Source organism: Petaurus breviceps, unplaced genomic scaffold, assembly GCF_028583685.1.
Source record: "Petaurus breviceps papuanus isolate PSGF00001 unplaced genomic scaffold, PetGlider_PUasm1.0 227, whole genome shotgun sequence".
Classification (NCBI taxonomy): domain Eukaryota; kingdom Metazoa; phylum Chordata; class Mammalia; order Diprotodontia; family Petauridae; genus Petaurus; species Petaurus breviceps.
The window spans coordinates 2,051,212-2,073,460 of record NW_027185896.1 but is presented as its reverse complement, the minus strand read 5'-3'; the positions used below and the strand labels follow the sequence as shown (position 1 = coordinate 2,073,460).

At 36.1% G+C, this 22,249-nt stretch overlaps 1 long non-coding RNA gene across 1 annotated transcript in view; it reads left to right on the top strand.

The window, feature by feature from the left end:
• LOC138166920 (uncharacterized) overlaps positions 1-18,843 on the top strand; it is a 71,890-nt gene extending 53,047 nt beyond the window's left edge. The window contains exons 2-3 of the long non-coding RNA XR_011169772.1: positions 10,121-10,209; positions 17,378-18,843. This is a non-coding gene — a long non-coding RNA (uncharacterized lncRNA). The remainder of the gene's footprint in view (positions 1-10,120; positions 10,210-17,377) is intronic.
• The last annotated feature ends 3,406 nt before the right edge of the window (positions 18,844-22,249 follow it).

Sequence of the window (22,249 nt, the reverse complement as noted above, 5' to 3'; positions counted from 1 at the left end):
TCAAGGTTCTGTTATTCAGTAAAACTGAGCATAGTCTATCAGGCAAGGAGATGGTCATTCAATGAAATAAGGGACTTCCAGATTTTTCTAATGAAAAAGCCAGACCTCAGTGGAAAATTCAGTCTCCAAATACAAGACTCAAGAGAGACATAAAAAGGTAAACAAGGAAAACACACACACACACGTACACATACACCTTGTTATTCAATAAGAACAAACTGTTTACATCCCTATATGCGAAGCTGATACTGGTCAGTATTGATAATTGTATAATCATCATGACATATAGCAGGGTTATACATAGATAAAGGATGTAGGTATAAACTAACCAAAGTGATGATAAAAAAAACCCTATTAAGGGGTGCAAAGGAACTGTAATGGGAGAAGAGAAATGGAGGAGGCAGAAAAGGGTAAATTATGCCATACAAAAAGGGATAAAAACATATTATAGTAGAAGGAAAGAAGGAAAGAACATTTTATGAGCTTTACTCTCATTGGTTTTGGCTCAAGGAAGCAGTAATATAATCAGTTAAGTATAGGATTCTAACATGAAAAGACACAACAACTTATTATAATAGAAGGAAATAAGGAATGGAGAGGAGCACTGTATGAGATTTACTCTCATTGATTTTGATTCAAGGAGGGAATAACATACCTCATTAAGTATAAATATCTATTTCACCCTACAGGCACTAGGAGGGAAAAGGGAAAACGGGGGGGTTGTTAGAAGGGAGGGAAGAAGTAGTAAGGGGAAAGGGTAGGAAAAGGGAGGCGGGCTGATAGGGAGGAAATACTGAGGGAGGTGGTGGTAAAAAGGAAAACTTTTAAGGAGGGAAAGGGAGAAATAAAAACATAAACAGGGGGGAATAGGATGGAGGGAAAGACACAGATAGTAATCTTAACTGTGAATGTGAATGGGATGAACTCTCCCATAAAACAGAGGTGGATAGCAGAATGGATTAAAAACCATAATCCTATAATATGCTCTCTACAAGAAACACATTGGGGGATAACACAGGGTAAGGTAAACGACTGCAGTAGACCATATGCTTCTGATAAAGTAAAAAAAAAAAACAGGAGCAGCAATCATTATCTCAGATTAAGCAAAGCAAAAACAGATCTAAATAAAAGAGATAAGGAAAGAAACTATATCCTGCTTAAAGGCACCATTGACAATGAAGCAATATCACTACTAAACATATATGCACAAAACAGTATAGCATCTAAATTTCTAGAAGAGAAGTTAAGGGAGTTAGAGGAAGAAATAGGTAGCAAAACTATAGTAGTTGGGGATCTCAATCTCCCCATATCTGAACTTGATGAATCCAACCTCAGAATAAACAAGAAAGAAGTTAAGGATGTGAAGAGAATTTTAGAGAAGGGTAGATATGATAGACCTCTAGAGAAAATTGAATGGGGATAAAAAGGAATATACCTTTCTCTCAGTGGTACATGGCACATACACAAAATAGACCATGTACTAGGGCATAAACACTTTATAATCCAGTGAAGAAAGGCAGAAATATTAAATGCATCTTTTTCCAATCATGATGCAATAAAATTACATGTAATAAAGGGCCATGGAAAGATAGACCAGAAACTAATTGGAAACTAAATAATTTAATCCTAAAGAATGAGTGGGTCAAACAAAGAATTAAGCTGTTTTCTTTCTTATATAGAGATACATTTGTCATTTTTTTCTATGCATGTGCCCATCTGTAAAACTGAGTGCTATATAATCAGTACATTAGTAGCTTTCAGATTCAAATTAGGAAGAATGCTATTGCTATTTTGAATGAACGAATGAATAAAATAAATAATGGAATTAAAATATTCATTATATTTTAATTTAATGATATATAAATTACAATACAAGTGGAAAAGTGGATATAATCCCTGATTTTTGTGAGTTTGCATTTTAATGGAAAGGACAACACATACATACTGACACATTGGACACAGAATCTTTTCTCCAACAGCTACTATCGGTCCTATGGATTTTTTGTTATATCTCACTATATATAATGTAACACAGAGAATTACATATCCACCTATACATATTCGTGTGTGTATGTATATATAATCTTTTATGAAAAGTAAATGTCATGGCTACTTTGGTCTATTTATTTCTTTTTAATTCTCCTGTTATCTCAAGTCCCAGCAAGGTCAGGTTTTCACTTTGAATTAGCTGTTTAAGCAAATAAAAATCTGTCCAAAACAGGACTGTTTTCCCCCTCATTTTTGCAACAATTATCAGGATTTAACTAAATGTCCAAGGATTTGGGGTGGGTATTTAGGGGCAATATGAAAGAAAGAAATCATGGAACTATTAGAAATCACAATTAACTCAAAACTTCAGGAGTAAGTTTTAAGAATTACCTGTTGTCTTTTTCACAAACTACCTTTAAGGAGTTTTTTTATAAGCCTATAGTGGGAGAAAATAATTAATTAATTTTAAAAAATTGGCTTTGAGAACAGGCCTTTCAATGGTTTAGCAATCCTTCTTGCTGTAGACGAATATTTTCTCATGGGATAATTAATGTACATTTGGTGTAGGCAGAAGATGTAGTCTTTAACACTTATCTCATCAGAAGCTTTCAGCACTAGCAGGAAACTTTCCTAGTCTCTGATCAAGAAAGACATAGGTTTTATTTCCTCTGATGGGCTGCTGAGAGTAAAAAAAAATGATTGACTGAAGTATCTGGAACAAAACAGGATGGATTTAGAATCATATACAGTTTTCTGCTCAATAGTCTATTTCAGTGTATCAGTTACACTCATCACAAGATATTGGCTTTGTTTGTACAGCACCATGGTTAGTTGAAAAGTAGAGAATTAAATTCATTGACTTGTTTAACTACCTTTTTCAAGGCACAGCCCTTAAGCAACATTTCAGAGCAAAGTTTCTTTTCTGTACTTTTATGCATTCATTTAAGTGAAACAGTTTTCTCTAGGAGATATTTGATATACTTGCATCCTTTCATCCTCTTCTCAGTGACAGACTGCCATCATCAAAGAATCCAATAAACTTACTTTAAGGAGTAAGCCCATGAGAAGGCCTAATGTATTACCTTTACTGGAAGCATCCTAATTTTTCAAAACAATAAAATGTTCATTTAGTTGATGGCATGGTAAACATCAGATGGGAAGGAGGACAATTTGGTCAGGAAAGGAAGAGGGGTAATGTTCTTAATATCACTGAAAAAATACTATGTAATTATTTATCTCTTCTGCTTATTCATCATACTATAAATGCACATGACAGATGGTTAATTTTACTGATTCTTTGACCTTCAGATGCCTCTGTATCATCATCAGTGTGGCCACTCCCTCTTAAGATGTAAATCACAACCTTTCTATGACTGCCCAATATGTGTAAGTCATCTGAATATTCTGTGGAATACAATGTAACCATTGGGTTGCCCATTGGCCAACCATGTCTATTTTATGACCACATTATTTTTTTCCTGTCATTCATTGCCTGATATTCCCACTGAATTGATTAAATGAAGTAGTGTTCTTGGAAATAGGAAGTCAACCCCAGCCCAATGGTGTGTATAGTCGAGCATATCATAGAAACATTGCCTTTTTGAAGTTCTTATCACTTCCTTGGATGAAGAGATAGTCAAGGTAAAGCAAATCAATAAGCATTTATTAGTTACCTCCTAATATATCAGCTGCCATAGTAAGCAATGGTGATGCCAAGAAAGGGGTGGGGGGAGACAGTCCCTGCTCTTAAGCATCTCACAGTTTAATGAAAGAAAGAACATGCAATAAAATTAATAATAATAAAAACATTTGTATAGTACTTTTATGTTGTCAAAATGTTTTGCAGATATTGTCTCAATTTGATTATTACAACAACTTTGGAAGGGAGTTACTATAGTTATTTCAATTTAACAAATAAAGAAACTGAGACTAAGAAAAAGTTAAATGACTTGTCAAGGGTAATACAGGTAGTAAGTATTTGAGGCTAGATTTGAATTCAGGACCTTCTGACTCCAAGGTCAATGTTCTATGCACTGTACAATTTAGGATAAAGAACTATTGCTATTTGGTCACTTCATTTGTATCTGACTATTTGTGACACCACTTGGGGTTTTCTTGGCAGAGACTGAAGTAGTTTGTCATTTCCTTTTCTAGCATATTTTACAGATGAGGAAACTGAGGCAAACAAGATTAAGTGACTAGCCCACGATCACACAACTAGGAATTTTCTGAGGCCACATTTAAACTCAGGTCTATTCTAACTCCAGGCCCACTTAGCTGAGTCACTTAGTTGCCACAAGGAGAAAGTTGGTGATAGTCAAAAAGGAAAGCATTAGCATTAAGGGGGATATGGAAAGGTTTCAAATTCAGTGCACTTTCCATTAAATTGTGCTCTTTGCATTGGTTCTGTTTACACAAAGAAAAGATATATACATGTTCATATTTATATATCTAACCTATCTATTTATCTCAGGGCAGCTAGTCCATGGGGAAGAAGGATAATTGATAAAAGTCTAACTAAGCAAAAAGCAACCTGTTTTTTAATTGAATTTTTTTTTAAAAGGTCACTCAGCTATGTTTTAATTTAGAAATATAAAATATAAAACTCCATTCAATAGATGCAAAAAGAAAAAAAAAAGAAAATACTGTATGTAGCCCATGTAATAGATAAAGAAAAAAGAACTAGAGGGAATGTGGTGAATTAGGGAGGGGAGGAGAGAAGGGGGGGGAAGGAGGGGGGGGAAGGGGAAGGAAGGGGAAGGGGAGGGGAGAGAGGATAAAACCCTTTTTTTCTCTTTATACAAATGAAGGGATGGAGAAAAGAAAATCAAATTGACTAAACACAGGGACATATATATGGGCAGGTCATTAAGAATCACCGCTGAAAGATAATTGGGTTTGTAGTCAGAAGACTAAAGTTTGAATCCTTTCTTTGCTTTTTAAAATCTGATTGTCCTTGGGGGGCAGGTCAATTTTTCCTGCTAAGCCTCAGTGTCCTCATCTGCAAAATGAAGATATTGGGCAAGATGATGTCTGAGTTTCCTTGTTAAGGATTTTGCTATCAAATAGTCTGAGCTATTAAATATATGTGTCTGTGAACATATGGACTGCATCAGTGATGGTACAATTTCCTGTTAAGCCTAATGGATCAGATTGGAACATCGCTTTTGAAACAGATGTTATGCTTGACTACACACCGATTTTTTTTTTTGAACAAATGCTAAAAATCATTTTAAATTAATTTGTTCAAGCACTTTGTTTCATCCAACCAGGATACAGAAATAATAGTGAGGGGGAAAAGGAACCAAAAACTATGGCCTCTAAATAGTATTTCAATGCATACTAGTAAAGCAAATTTATCTACCTATTCTTCAACTTTTTAGGAGCAAATAAAAGGAATCAATTAAGAGGTCCCCAGGGTCATGTCAGAAATCCAATATGTTCTTTTAATTTTCTTTTTAAAAATGAGCTTTAAAAAAAGGATAATGAGTTTGCTTTCCCATCATTCTATCTTTATTGTGAGTGGTTTCTTCTTTCTACTTCCTCCCCCTGAGCCTCCTGAAGTCTCCCTCACACGCTACTGCTAATGCCCTTGTAGTTCCAGCTATCTGAGTCATCCTAGCAACTTATAGTTTATTTGGATGTCTATATCCATAGTCCTCTGGACATTTTAAGGAAATGCTAAAATAAAAATCAATAGCCACATGCTAAATGAAATTCCAGGAACTGAAAAAGGTGATACCTCCATTTTCATGTGTACCTGTTTTTAAAAACTTGGACCTGTCTACTAAACAGAGTATCTACGTAAAAGTTACCTCTGAGTTAAAGTTTCATTACAATATGGCTCCACTCCCCTAATGTCTTCAGTAATTCATTCATTCAATCACTCAGCAATTATTTATTAGTCTTTATTTGCCATCACATTCCCTACAGCATTTCATTTAATGCCTTTCATATAGTATAAGGAAAATGTTTTCTAAATGATTAAACACAATTATTTGTTCTTAAACCTTTGCCCTGGATTCTAGGTAGGGTTAGTTTCACATCACATCAATGAATTGCTGTTAATAATGGAAGAAATCAATATTTGTCATTTGACAATATATGACTACAAAACTGGAATACCATGATCTCAGAAGGAAGAGTTAAAAATAAAAGTAACTAAAAAGGTAAACAAAAGACACAAGGCAGACTAGAGCATGTACCAACAATGACTTGAATATGGGGACTGGCTTTAAAAAATGGAAAAGACAGGGAGAAAAGTATGATCAGAAATGAAGTTAGGCCAAATACATAACAACAATAAGAGAAAGCAGATGGACACTCTATATTACATCAAATGACGCAGTGTAGGTCATGTAGGTCATGGAGCCTGTTTCTTTCATGGTCTCCAACCAATCCTTTGTTTTCTTATATTTGTCTACCTTTGATTCTTGGGATTGTTGCTTTCGTTGTTTATACAACTCAGGTACAATGGTACTCAATTTCCATGCTGCTATTGACCCAGTTTTAATGGTAGCTAACCAATGGTCTTATTGCAGTGCTTGAGCCCATAAGGGCCATTCCTTGATGCTGTGAATTGTTTTAATACCTTTCGTGTTTATATCTAAAAGATCAATGCAAGGATTCACACCTGTGGTCTCCTCAGCTAGGGTGATTCATACTAAGTACTCCAGTGAAGGACTGGAGAAACAGAAAAATTAAAATCCCAGGCCTCACTGCAAAGCAAGTTACAAGGCCTAATTTCACAGTTATTATGAGAATCAACTGAGACAATATTTTTAAAGCATTTATATAGTAGGTGTTTGTTTAGTCATTTTTCAATTGTACCTGGCTCTTTATGAGCCCTTTTGAGATTTTCATGGCAAAAGTACTAGAGTGGTTTGCCATTTCCTTCTCCAGCTCATTTTACAGATGAGGAAACTAAGGCAAACAGAATTAAATGACTTGCTCAGGGCCACACAGCTAGTAAATGTAAAAAGTCACATTTGAACTCAGGTCTTCCTGACTATAGGCCTAGTGCACCCCCTAGCCATCCCATAAAAGTTGACACTTATTCATATATGCCTGTTTACTTTATTGTAAGTGGATCCTGGCCATTTCTTGGTCGGTGAATTTGCCAATGTCAACTGTGTCACAGTGTATATCTTGGGACCTGGTGGTATTTCCAGGACACATGTAAAACAGGTTTCTGCCTGTATCTTTCACCTAATAAATAGGCCCACCTGACTTTTTAGGGGTGAATGGGGTTCAACTTTGATACCTCACAGGCACATTGGCCTGACTTATTCAACCGACACCACTGAGCTATTAAAAGGAATTTATAGATGATTTTTTTGAAGGAGGTGGACAAGAATTGCACAGGCATAAAGACATCACAGTCTGCTCTGGGGGAAGGAGCCCCTCCATTGATGTGAACAGACTCAATTCAACCCATTTATTTATGATGTGTTATATAGAGGTCAGTGTCTGAGGCCAGTATGAAAAGAACTACCCGAAACAGAGGGGAGTCAGAGATGGATAGTATACAGACCCTGCTATCAAGGAGTTTGTAATTTACTGGGATAAGGACAAGAATACAAATAATTCTGGGACAAGATAGAAATAATTAAATATAAATGACAGATCTAGGAAAAGAGACAGAAGGGAGATATTGCTGGCTGAATCCCATTTCAAGAAGTTAAAGAAACTCAGATTTCTAAGTTGTATGTAAGATAAGCCCCGAGAACCCTGTGGAATAGGCAAGCTTTTTATGTAGTCCTTCCTTTCTTTTATCAGAGTGCAGACTATAGGAGGCAGGGGACATAGGAAAAGATGAAGATAAAGTCGTCTTTTGGAGGACTAGAGAGACTCAGGGAAATGAACGTTCTAGACTTTCCTAGATAGCCAATGGCAAGGCCTCTGACCTCTGCTCTGGAAAGGGCCCAAAGGAGAAGAGATGGTCTCGGGATGTGGTATCAGGCAGTAAGCAATGGCAGAGCCCAAACTGCTCAGAGCCCACTGACCTATTAGTGTCCTGCATGCAGCGACCACCAGGCATCTTGCCAACATGAACACCAACTGGAATGTCCAGAATGTTAGTTTCCTTGCTCCCAGGGCAGGTGAAGCAACAAAACACAAAGGCCCACAGGAAGGAGAGGCACCTGTGGAACCCAGAGCACAGTGGCTGCTCTGTCTCAGTGTGACAAAGATTCTATTTTCTCCTCATTGTCTCCTTGGATTCAGTTACACCATGTCAGCAGAATTATGGGGCCAGCTTAAGGAAAACACCTGCAGCGTCCATTGCTCATCACTTAAATATGCTGGCTAATTGCAATCACAGTCAGGGCTGATGTACTTTCCAGTCTTACAGCTGCACCTGCTTCCTTGGCAGTTTGGGTTAACAGCCAGTTTTCACCTGGTTCCCTTAATGAACTGTCAGCTCCTGGGGAACAGGGATAACACATAATCATAAAGTGGCACTATATAATGACAGGTTGGAAGGGGCCATCGGGCTGAGAAAGAGGCTCTTTTCAAGGCTGACGCTAGCTAAGAATCCTCAGGACATAGAGCCTTACTGTTCCACAATAATGAATTAGCAGCCCAGTTTTCTGTCTATATCAATGAATTCCCAAAAGTTAACTGTGAATATCTTACAAAAGGACCAGTGCCTTTCACAGATCCAACCTGTGTGATTCATGACAAAAAGCCCCAAAGTCACACAACCTCGTATAATCTATTATTAAATAATAATGACTGAGAAGGGGAGGGGGAACAAGCAGAAGAGTAAATAAGACCTGAGCTTCCCTCTAAGGAATGTGTCTTCCCAAGTCTGCTCTTCTTTGGCTTAATTAGCCCACTTCCTTTAGCTAGGCTGCAGATGCCATAGTTCTCGATCCATTCACCGCGCTCATCCCCCTCCCCTGGGAGATTTCCAATTTATCACTTTCTTTCCCAAAATGTGGTGCAAGAGCTGCACACAGTCTTCCAAAAGTGGTCTGACTAGGGTAGGGTACAAGCAACTATCACCTTCCTTACTCTGGACAGAGTGACTCCATCAATTCAGGGCAAGGTCATAACCACTTGAAAAAAGAAGCTAACTAGAACCAGATACCCAAAATTATTGTCCTTGGCATTCGTTACCAGTTCCTTCTGGGCTTTAGCATTTGGGACAGTTTTCTTACCACCTCAAACTTTTCAGTTGCGTTCATCTTCATTTATTTGTCCATTTTTCTAGCTTGGGGTGGTACAGCGAGTACTAAAGTTTGAGTCACATGACCATGTTTCAAATGCCACCTCATCTCTTAGTGAAAATGAAAATCAGATATACTTATCAAAATATTTTAGTAATGACTCAAAATTGCTAAATGTAAGAAATGTCCTTGCTAACCTTGAAAACTCCACTTTCAAAGTCATTATGCACTCCCTAGGGTCTGGGGCACAATGCCATTTTCAGAAAAAAGTATAGCCTTTGGAATCAGAGCACATGTTAAACCTTGAGTTTTGCCAATCACTGTTCATGCAATTAGAGGTATCACCTGATCCTTTGTTTTCTCATACGGAAAAGGGGGATAATGATAATTGCATCTAATTCATAGAGCTGTTGAGGAAATAACAAATTATAAAATTTATGTAAGTCATTATTACATGCACGGTTTTCCAGTTTAATAGCTAGCTTTCTGGGGGATGGGGGTGGGGGTGTGTATGTAGGACACACTTATAAGCTTAATATGAGTTGCTTTTCTTTTTCTTAACTCTACACAATAAAAAAAATCAATAAATGAAGCTCAGATTATACAGTCTCATACTGAAATTTTAACAATCAACTCTTGTGAGTTGATTTGAACAGGTTTCAGCACACCAATGATTTGCAGGTATTATAACTTTCAGTAAGTGATAGAAGAGAGTGCTGGACTCAGAATAAGAAAGATTTGAGTTCAAACCCTGCCTTAGACACTTACCAGTAAATACATGTTATTTACCTTCTTCCAGCTTCATTTTCCTCATCTGTACATGGGGAAAATAATTGCATCTACTTCATATGTTTTTATCAGGTTAAATAGCATTTATAGAGCATTGAAGTACTCTATAAATGTGAGCTATTATTGTTAATGTTAATACTTTAATAATTCATTGTGTTTTATTTTCCTAGATCCTCTCTCCACTAGTGCAGAGAACAGTTCATTAAAGCCTTAACAGATCTTCTTCATGACTTATTGTGGTCAAAAGGTTCTTTACCAGGTAAGCAAACTCTTGATAACACATTTGCCTTCAATCAGCTAGGTTGGACTATGGGCAACCGACATCCATTCTGTTTCTAGTTCTATACTTGAAGACATTGCAGTTTGGCAGATCTTACCAAAGTCAATGTTCACTAGTATGGATTTGGAGATCCTAAGATTGTCTCCATTGTGTAATAAGGCACCAAAGGAGGGTTTTAGTGTAGATCTGGTACTTTATTGTCATTACTCAACTCACCACAGTATGTTTATTAAGGAAATATGTCGCACCTCAAATTGAAACATACTTCTTTACTTTACTAAGAGAGATTACTCATTATTTTTTAATGTACTCCTTCATTTGACAACCTTACACTCATATCATTTAGTAGGTGTAAAAGAATTGACTTTTAGCTAAAACCTTCTACATTGTACTTCTGAGAGCTGTTCATTGTGGCTTAATCAAGTGACACAATTGAAACAAATGTGGTCACTTTGATTTTGTTGTGATGGGGTTTTTGATTGCATTTTTTGCCCGTGTACAGAGCAGAGGAGGAAGAAAGTTTTTGTGTAGGGCTAAACAGATGCTAACAGGATTTCATTCAAGTGTTCTGATGCCCACGTTCAGTGAGTTTAGAGGCCTGAAGGAAAAATTCAGGGGGAATGTGTACAAGTACACAGTTTATACATATCCATCAATTCTCTTTGAAAATGAGAAATAAAAGAAGGATGGAAGGAAGGAATGAAGGAAGGAAGGAAAAGAGGGAACGAGGGAAGAAGGAAGGTAGAAGAGAAAGGACAAAGGAAGAAAGGAAAAAAAGAAGGAAGGTAGAAAAGGAAGGACAAAGAAATAAAAAAGGAAAGAAAGAGGGAAGGAAGGAAGGAAGAATGGAAGGAAGGAAGGAAGAAAGGAAGGAAGGAAAGAAGAAAGGAAGGAAGAAAGGAAGGAAGGAAAGAAGGGAGGAAGGAAGAAGGAAGAAAGATTGACATGGCTTTCTACTTAGGAAGACAGGTACCTAGATTCAAGTCCTACATGTGACCATGGGTGTGCTGGCAAATGTTTAACAACTGACTATTTTAAAGAAAATACTTATACACAACATAATATTAATTTGCATTATTAACATTTTCTTCATTATTTTCTGAAGTCTAAAAATCAACAAAATAATAAATGAAGTCCTGATTTGTTGCATTTGAATTTTTCAAGGTATACAAACTCACATTAAAAATAAAAAAAAATCATATTTTGTCAATTAGTTTGAACTGGCTCAGCATCTTCCTGCTTATGGTACACATTGACTGTGTTACCCTGGGCAAGTCACTTAGTGTCTCAGTTTCAGGCAAATCTCTAAGTCTGTAACTTGCAAACCAAGTGATAAAATGAGATTTATGAACATAAATGGACAGCTAACAGTCAGAAAGCCCTGAGTTTAAATCCAGCCTCAGACATTTAATATCAGTGTGACCCTGGGCAAGTCACCTAATCTCTTTGTCTCAGTTTCCTCATTTGTAAAATGGGGCAATAACAGTTCATAGGGTTGTGAGGCTCAAAAGTGTCTAGAAGGGTGCCTAGCATATTGTACATGATATTAAATGTTAGTTATTACTATTGTTTTATAACATGTATACTATTATTAAGCAATATATCTATCTTTCTATACATGCGAAGATGCACACAAAAGCATTTGTAAAGCACCTACTACATATGCTAGGCATTATTCTACATGGTGGGATTACAAAAATTGAATAGAAAAGTTACACTTGACATTTACATCTCCCTCATTTCTCTGTATCTGTCTCTCTCTGACTCTTATCTCTGCCTCTGTCTCCATCTCTCTATCACTTTCCCCATGTATCTCTGTGTCTTTCTGTTTCTTTCTCTGTATCTCTCTATGTCTGTCTCTGTGATACTCCCAATATGTCTGTCTCTTACTGGTGAGGAAAATCACATAGGATTTTTCTGGCTTTATCCAAAAAAAAATCACGACTGGTTAAGAACAATGAAGATACAGAAATTCAGCTAGTTAGTTGCTCCCCCCTTCCCTGAATAGTCAACCTTGAAAGCTTTAATTTTTTTTCTTAAATAATTGCACATTTTCCTCCAGTTGAGGGAAACCCCACTAGGACTTGGTAGCTTTTCATCCACTTAAAGTCTTTGAAACTCTTCTGGGACTCTAAGAGTTTTAGGGACATGCCCAGCGTCTCACAGCCTATTCAGGTCAGATGATCTACTTGGAGCCTGGTCCTCCTGACTCAGAGGTCATGCTGCTCTTCAAGATAATAACAACTTACACTTATAAAAGATGCTAGCATTTAAAAATCACTCTCCTATCAGGTTGACACTATAGAAATGCTTAAATTAAGGTTTAGCTATTTTAAATGTTAGTGACAGTATTGAACAAAGGTTTCCTAATTCCAAATTCAATACTTCTTTTCTTTTTAAAAAGGTCTTATGCTTTCTAATTGCATTAAAGCACACTTTAACCTTTCTAAAAATTTTGATATCCAAATTTTCTCCTTTTTTCCCTGCCCTGAGAGAACAAGCAATTTGATATAGGTTATACATATGCAGTCATCCAAGACATATTTGCATATTAGTAATGTGGAAGAAAACACAGACCAAAAAAAAAAAAAACCAAGAAAAATAGAGAGAATTTTAAAAAGATGCTGCAATCTGCATTCTACCTCCATCAGTTATCTCTCTGTAGGTGAATAGCATTCTTAAGTCCTTAGGAATTCTCTTGGATCATTGCGTTGCAGAGCAAAGTCAATCATAGTTAATCATCATACAATGTTGCTATTGCACTATAACAGTATTCTCCTTGTTCTGCTCACGTCACTTTGCATCAAATCACATAAGTCTTTCCTGGTTTTTTTGAAACCATCCTGTTTCTCATTTCTTATAACATAATAATATTTGTATTATTATGAATAATAATATACTGCATATATTATATATTATATAATCATATATGTCATAATAATATACTGTAACCATGCATCATACACCACATGTTGTTCGGCCCTTCCCCAATTGATGGGCATCACCTCAATTTCCAATTCTCTGCCCCCACAAAAAGAGCGGCTATAAATATTTTTATACAAATAGGTCCTCTTCTCCATCTTTTTATGTCTTTGGTGTATAGACCTAGCAGTGGTTTGGCTGGATCAAAGGATGCACAGTTTTATAACTCTTTGAGCATAGCTCCAAATTCTCTCCAGAATGGTTGGATCAGTTCACGACTCCACTAACAGTGTATTATGGACCCAATTTTCCCACATTCCTCTTGTCATTTTCCTTTTCTGTCACATTTGCCAATATGATAGGTATGAATTGGTGCCTCAGAGTTGTATTAATTTGCATTTTTCTAACCAATAGTGATTTAGTGATTTTTTTTCATATGACTGCAGATAGCTCTGATTTCCTTTGACCATTTATCAGTTGAGAAATGACTCATATTCTTGTGAATCAAGTGCAGTTTTTTTGACTATAAAGGGTTGACACAGTCAGCTTACCTTATCTAGTAATCATTTCTATCTTCTAATTATTAGGCCACATCAAGAGAGGTAAAACAGTGATGAAGTCCTTTGCTTTCCATAATAAACAAGGTTATCATGATAATAATCAAAGCACTGACTATGTCATTTACAATTTTTCATCTCCAGCATATATAAAGACTGCAAACACAAATAGATCAGCTTTTAAACTGTATGTGTCATTTAGAGAAGCAAATGACATTTTTAAAATCAAATTGTGTGTATACAGACAAACCCATATAAATGTCTATGTGTATATATATATAATATATATATAATCTATATGTACATCTATATATAAAGGGTTGCTTGCAATATTAAATCAGCATGTGAAGCAAATTGTTCGAAGAGAAATGTTGCATGCACCCCTACGATCATACTAAAATGAATCATCTTGGTGATGAAGGTGGCTTTTTGGATACCTTGCTCTGCAGGTCCTTCCAAGAGGAAAAGTCTTAAACACAGGTAAAAGTAGACTCTTTTTCTATTTGCCTATAATGAGTCTAGCTAAATTGGTAGAAGTTCATCCCCAGAAGATTGGCCACCAGGGGATACATATTTTGGCTAAAACTAATCATGAACACCATCTACATGGGTTTGGTTGGGTTATGATCTATTTTAAAGAAGGGGAGGTGACATCACCAACTCTTGAGGTAACTGGTATAGAAGTTATTACAGAATAACCTACCTCCAAATCCTTCCTCCTCCTCCAAAACCCTTTTAATTTACTTTTACTTTATGATGATGGAAGATTTCTAAAACAGAGAAAGTATATAGGATTTTCCCCCCTACCTTTATCAAACGTTCACAATTGGCTAAGAATTATGGGATATTGAAACTCAGAGTTACTACCCCCAAACCAAACCTTCGAAGATTTTGTTTGTTTGTTTCTTAAATAATTTGTGCAGATTTTAGTAATTGATTTATAATGTTGTACTTCCATCCAGAAATTTTATTTTACATGGTAATTTATAACATTTACACATCTACACATCTGTTTTCCACATGTAACCCAGTAGTCCTGGGGAAGCTTTTGTACATCTGTTTCCTCTGGGGAAAAGTGGTCGAGATCTATGTTTGGACTTGCAAACAGGGTTCCAGACATAAGGCTTTCTGCATAATTTTTTAAACTCTCAAATTTAGAAATATTAGTGTCCCATTAGGAAATACTCATTGTTTTAATATGTTGCAGATCTACCTTTTATAGTGTGGGAAAAGTATTTTCCCCCTCTGGCTCTTAGTTTGCAGCACAGAGGAGCATTTAAAGTCAATTTTCAAGCTATTTCACGATGTTCCCAAATTATGCAAATGCAGTAATGTTTATTATTTGCATGTACCTTTGGAGCCAGTGTTCAGATTAGGTCTTCAAAAATCATTTACATGTCTGTATTTACCTTTTGATCAAAAGTGTTATTTAAGAAAAATCTCACTACTTTTTTCAATGAAAATTGTGAGGCTCTTCCCTTTAAAAATACTTTGAAATAAAACCATTTCTCAAAATAGTTTCTAAAAATTCCATTTATTTCAAAGATTGCTTTAGTTTGAAATCCTTTCCATTTCTAAATCGTTGATCCTCATACCAAGTTAGCTACATACATCTTCAGGATATAGGATACTGAAACAATAAAAAGGTACTTTTTCATTTCCTGTATACATTGAGGTTTTTATGTGATAAAGTATTCCTATAGCCTAGTGGTATTAGGGCTGACCTTATAGTTAGGAAGATCTGGATCCTCCCTTTGATACATACAAATATGTGACCACAGGCAAATCACTTTACCTCTTCCTATCCCTAGGAAGCACTCTATGACTATAAGCTACAGATGAGTTGCTTATATATGTTAATCAATTATTTAAGAAATATTTATTAAGCACTATGTTCTAGGCACCATACTAAGTGTCACAGATACAAAGAGAAGAGGTAAGCTATTCCTGCCTTCATGGAAGTCACTTTATAACAGATCAGATAAAATGCACATAATTATTTACAAGACATAATCAAAATAGACATAAGAGAACCTCAGATTGGAACTAATAATCTCCTTTTGGGGATGGGAAAGAACAGAAATGACCTCTTATAGATGGTAATTTTTGACCTGATTCTTCAATCAATCAATTAACATTTATTAAGAGTCTAGTAAGTTTCAGTCACTGTGCTAAGCATTGGGGATACAAAAAGAGGACAAATACCATCCCTGCCCTCAAGAAGCTTATTATCAAATGGTCTTAAAGTAAACCAAGAATTCTAAGAGGCAGAATTGAAGAGAGAGAATTTATGCTTTAACAATTTTAAAGAGAGCATGGGTAACAATTCAAAGACATAGACAGAGGAATTAGAGCGCCATATGTGTGAAAAAGCCAGTATGCCAATATGGAAAATAAATAGGAATAATGTCATAGAATCTCTAAGAAGACTGGAGAGGTAGGAATGGGTCATGTTATGAAGAACTTCACATGTGAAATAGAGATCCTAGAATTATAAACTCAAATATTTAAGGATGAAATGGATCTTTGGAGCCATTCAGTTCAATCCCCTCATCTTACAGATGGAAAAACAGAGGTTGAGGGCAATATTGAAAACAGCAAGCTAATGGAGCAGATTGAGTAAGATGCATGCTTGATGAAAATCAATTTGGTTACTAACTCTACATCTATGACCCTATGACCTTTCTAGAGCTAACAGATATGACATATTGCAGACAATATTCTTTACCACTTTGAAATGCTTAAACAAATATAAATGGGAGCTAGTATTGTCTGGATATTTCACAGTTTGATGTTTTGAGTAACTGATGAGTTATAATAGGTATCAATGAACCACAGGTCATCATGTTAATTTTGGGTAATATATACAGTTGTGTCAATTGAAATTGGTTAGTACTCAATTGCATTCTAATATGCCATTGAATAAGACATACATAACTGAGTCAAATTTAGATAAGAAAAAAGAAATACAAGTCATTCCCCAGTTGATAAATGATCAAAGGAAATGAACAGATAGTTTTCAGACAAAGAAATCAAAACTATATTTAAAAATATTCTAAATCACTATTAATAAAAAATGCAAATTGAAACAACTCTGAGGTACCATGTAATGTCAAGCAAAGAAGTACTTAGCACCTTGTTTCAGCTACTTAAATATTTAGCACCTTGTTTGAGTCCTTTGTGATTTGAAAGTGGGAGAAACTTGCTGATCAACAGGAAGGGTGGGACAGGAAGGAGAACCACCATATAAAAGGAGGAGCACAAGCTGAGACTGAGCAGAACTGAGAAGGAGAACACTTGTGGCTGGCATTCTGTCTGTTATGTCTGTGTTGATTTGTGTTTGTTACTTAGAAGCATTCTGTCGTTTGTGTTACTTTGTCAGATCTGTCTGCTAATAGAAGAAGTTACTGATTTTACAGAAGCCCTGGGACCTTATTGCTGGTTCAGAAGCCCTGAAAGAGAATTTTTTTGTTGTCTGTTTACAGAAGTCCTGAAGGAGGGTTTTACTGATGTTTTCAGAGGTCCCTAGCACTATACTGATGATTTGTGTTGATTTCTCAGACCCTGTTCATGGGTCTGTGTTGATTTCACAGGCAGAAAGTGAATTGGTGATGGTGCTAGCAATGTGTATAAATGTTTTTTGGTTCTATTAAGTTTTCTCTTCCCAGAAACAGAAATTGTGAAGGGCTTGAGGTGGACTGATCACCATGAGCTTCAATATGGAATGGGAACGGGATGAGGAACTGGACAAGGATGTGGATCAAGAACTGGACCAGGAGCTGGGAGCTGCCTACTCATGAGCCCAGGTGATGGTTGGGTGAATTCAGACAAGACCTCTGAACATGGAAGAAGAACTATGGAATTTGGGAGTCAGCCCCAAGGCAAGATGAAAGGACCTTTCCTTGGGTACATACTTAGTGCTGGCTGACAAGATCATGACTTACTGTGACCTAGGGGTGAGAGAACTTTGTACTTTTTACCTCTTAAGGATGATTAAGGGTGATTAGAGGATGGTCTCCAATCAAGAAAAAAGAAAATTTTCTGAATGACTAGATTAAGGCAATGTGATCTAGGGGTGGGAGACCTTTGCACTTTGTATCCCTTAAGGAGGATTGCTCCTTAAGGATAATTGAGTTAAGGACTTACTGAATGATAACTTTTGTTTAAAATTATGTGACCACTTTAGTGATAAGTTGTTATATCATTTTGAATGCTGAACTTTTGTTTCTGTGAATGTTTTGCTTTTAGTTTATTGCTGAATAAATAGAGAGCTCATTATACTATGTAATCAGAACCTTAAAACTATTCATAGAAGCATTCCTCTGGAGAGCTGCTTCTGCTTGGCTTTACATACCACTTCACACCTATCAGATTGGCTAATATGGCAAAAAATTAAAAACATTTTGTGTTGGAGGGACTGTGGAAAAATTGGGAAAATAATGCATTGTTGATGGAATTGTGAACTGATCCAACCATTCTGGAGAAGAATTTGGAACTATGCTCAATGGGTTATAAATTTGTGCTTGCCCTTTGATCCAAAAGTACCACTGCTAGGACCATATACCCCCAAAGACATCCCAGAAAAGGAAAAAGGATCTATTTGTATAAAAATATTTATACAGGTTTTTTTTTCTGGTGGCTAAAAATTTGAAATCAAAGGGATGCCAATCAATTGTTTAATGACTAAACAATCTGTAGTATATGATTGTAGTGGAATATTATTGTGCTGTAAGAAATGACTAGCTGGATGATTTCAGAAAAACATGAAAAGACTTACATGAGCATAGTAAAGTGAACAGAACCAAGAAAACACTGTACACAGTTGATAGCTATACTATTCTATGAAGAATTGTGAATGACTTAGCTATTCTTAGATATGCAATGATCCAAGACAATCCCAAAGGACTACTGATGAAACTTAATATCAACTTCCAGAGAAAGAACTGATATTGATTGAACACAATCTGAAGAATGCTATTTTCACTTTCTTTTTTTTCTTCTATTCATCTTCTTGTACAAAATGGCTAATATGGAAATCTTTTACATAATTGTATACGTATAACCTATATATGATTTCTTACCATCTCAGGGAGGGGGGAGAGTAGAAAGGAAGGGAGAGGTAGAATTAGGAACTCTAAATAAAAATGTGTAAAATTTGGAAAAAAAGAAAAGGGGTGCTAGGAGGTTTTTCTTTGAAAGTAGGGGAAATACATTATTAATTATTAAGATGATGGAGCAATGGCTTTCTCCATATCTCTCCAACCTGAGAAAAAAATTATTCATAAGATATAAGATAAAACTGAACCCATAAGATAAGAAGACAGAAATGTCACAAGTTTGTAAAAAAGGCAAAACATAAAATATATGAAATTACAGAGAGTTAAATTTTTAGAGCAGTGACTGAATGTTCCAACTCAGGCTGAATGAAATCTTTCAGGTCTTTGCTTTAAGATTTCTCTTGCTGTGATGATGACTAACTAGGGTTTTACCTTCTTGACAGTTAAACAGTCTTAATATGAAGTGAAATCACCCAACATGAAGTGAAAGATAATAATTCTGCTCTAATGCAGAAAGGAAATGAATGAATATTAAATGGGGCAGGTAAGGGGGAATGCAAGTGGAAGGATAACCTATGACATGAAAAAAATGCTGAATTCTTAGAAATAAGAGGTAAGAAAGGGGAAGATAAGAGACAGGATGAAAAAAAGAGACTGGGAGATCAAAGATTGCAATAAAAGTGAAAAGCTGGACTAGGATGAATGAGGGAGTAGGAAATATTGAATCCCAGAGTACTGTGGTCACAGAATATAAGAACTGAAAGGGACCTCAGAGGGATACAAGCAAGTTTATACCTGATTTTGAATACTTTCCCCAGCATATCCAACAAGTGCTTATCCAGTCTTTCTATGAAGCTCTCCAGTAAGAAGGAATCTATTGTCTCCCAAGGAAGCTGTTTCCAATTTGTGATTCATTTGATCATTAGGAAGTTTTTCTTAACATCAAATGTAAATTTTCCTCAATGCAATTTCCACCCATTGTTTTTAGCTTAGCCCTCTGGGGCCAAGTAAATGGAGCCTTAATACATCTTTTAAATGAGAGCACTTGTAATATTTGAAGACAACTAAAGTCCCAGATAGGCCTTTTTCCTTTTCAATCTAAATGCCCTTAGTTATATCAGGAAATCCTAAAGTAGTGTCACATTAAACCCTTTCAACACCATGGCTACCCTGATACTAACACACTCTATTTTCTCAATAATGTCTAAAATCAGTTATCTAGAACTGAATAGGAGCCCATGATGTGGTTGAGATGGGTAATAGAGAAGTTCAAAGGACATGGTGAAAAGGCTAGTAGAAGAATGAACAAAGGTGGATAAGCAGGGTAGAAAGGCAACACTTAGTTGTAAAAAGATGAAGGCGTGTATATATATAGTTATAAAAAGAAGAAATTGCTATCTAAGGCAATGGTTGTGATTGACAAATGTAAGGGGTAGGGACTTGGCTGTACATGCCTGGATCAACTAATATGGGAGCATCTTGTTTCTTGAAAAACATATCCTGTGTTCCCCTAGGAAGTGAGTTAATATAACTTCTTCCCATTGTCTACATAACCACAGAAAGCTACATATTTAAAACTATGAGACTGGGAAAATCATATTATTTTTTTCAGTTTGTATTCACTCCCAGACAGATCAGGCACCATACCATGAAGGAGGGGAAAGGATTTCTTCTCTTCCATCTCCCTTTTTACTCTATGGCCCAAGAAAAGCCTTGGAGTTTTGTTTGGGTTCTATTTTGTACTAATAATCATGTATGTTATAAAACTTATACAAAGAAAATGATAAAACTTACACAAAGACAAAAGTAAACTATTAATATAGTTGATCCTAGAGTCAATAGGGAGCCAGTGGAATTTGTTAAGGAGAGGGTTGAAATAGTAATTTTTTGTAATTTAGGGAAACCATTTTGTCAGTTGTGTGTAAAATGGACTATAACTGAGAGGGATTGGAATCAGAGAGACTAAAAATGTGAAATAAGGGGTTATTAAAATAATTTAGGCATAAGGTAATAAGAGTCTGATTGGTGTAACTATGAGTGGATAGAAGGGGTCAGATAGGAAAGATGTGAACTTGGAACTTACAAGACATGGCAAATGATCTGATTTGTGGATTGCAGTGAAAGAAAGGTTAGTGGCTGAAGATGATACTAAAAGTGTGTGAGTGAAAAGATTGAGGTGCCCTCAACAATAATAGAAAAGTATAGAATATGGGTGTATTTTGGGGTAAAAATAATTTTATGACATCAGCAATCCCTATTTCAGTCCATAGATGCCTGCTTATTCTGTGTGAATCACTCTGTGCCTCCCAAAAGGAACCAAAAAAAGTGAGGAGAGGTTAGAGCTCTTACTCATTGATTAGTGTCCTTAAGCACAAAGCCCCTTGACCCACACCAAGAGGTGATTTTGCAGTAGACAGTGAGGGATTTATTTTTCCACTGGAACCAAAGTAACTGCCATGGGTGGTGGTTAGTATAGTTTACAGAAAATTGATGATAAAGGACCTGAATTAGGGTAGTAGTCAGGTAAATGAAAAGAGAAAGACAGAAGTGAAAGAAGTCAGAGAAGTAGAATTGATGAGGCTTGGCAACTGATTTTATTGAGAAGGGGCAGGGGGAGAGACAAGGGTTGTCTCTATTTAAATCTAACCTATCACATTTAATTGCAGCCTGACCTTGGACAGGACACATGACCTTGTATCTTCAGTCTTCCCATCCCTATAATCACAGAACTCATGTGAGGAAGAAATGAGACAATACATGCACTAGAGAAATTCTAAGTGTTGGGACTATGATTATTTATTATTAATGACAAATTATAAAGAATTTTTCAGTATGAAGATTTTGACCAGAAAGTTGAAAGTTAGTGGCATATCTCTGCCAACCTCAGACTCCAGATGACTTTATCAGAGTCGGGAGTTCTGAAGGCAAGAGGAGCAGATTTCCCTCAGGCAAGGGGAGATGTGAAGGGATTTAACTTTAAAGAACATGCAAAAATGTTTATGGTTAGTCCAAATTGTAGAACTTAAAATAGAACTAAATACTGTAACAGTTGACAGTACTTCATGATTCTAGTTATGGCTTCCCCATTCGATTGTAAGCTCCCTGACTGCAGGGACTATTTTCTTTTTTCTTATTTGTATCTCCAGTTCTTAGCACAGTAGTGCTAAGGCACATGGTAATCACATAATAAAGGCTTTTTGACTATTAAATACTGACATTTCAATAAGGACTTCTTTATCTCAGTGTTTATAGTCTCATGGTGAATAGTTCCTGAACAGCAATTAATCAGTGCCATGAAGAACTGATATTTTGTGATTAAGCATGGCTCTAACATGAGGAGGTAACACATATCAGTGGCAAGGAATCATAGTTCTGATTCACTATGTAACATATCGTCAGGCTCAAAGTCCATCTTCTTGCTCCTGAAAACATTCTCATGAAATATCAGTGGCTTCCTCTTGTCTTTAGGATAAAAATCAATCT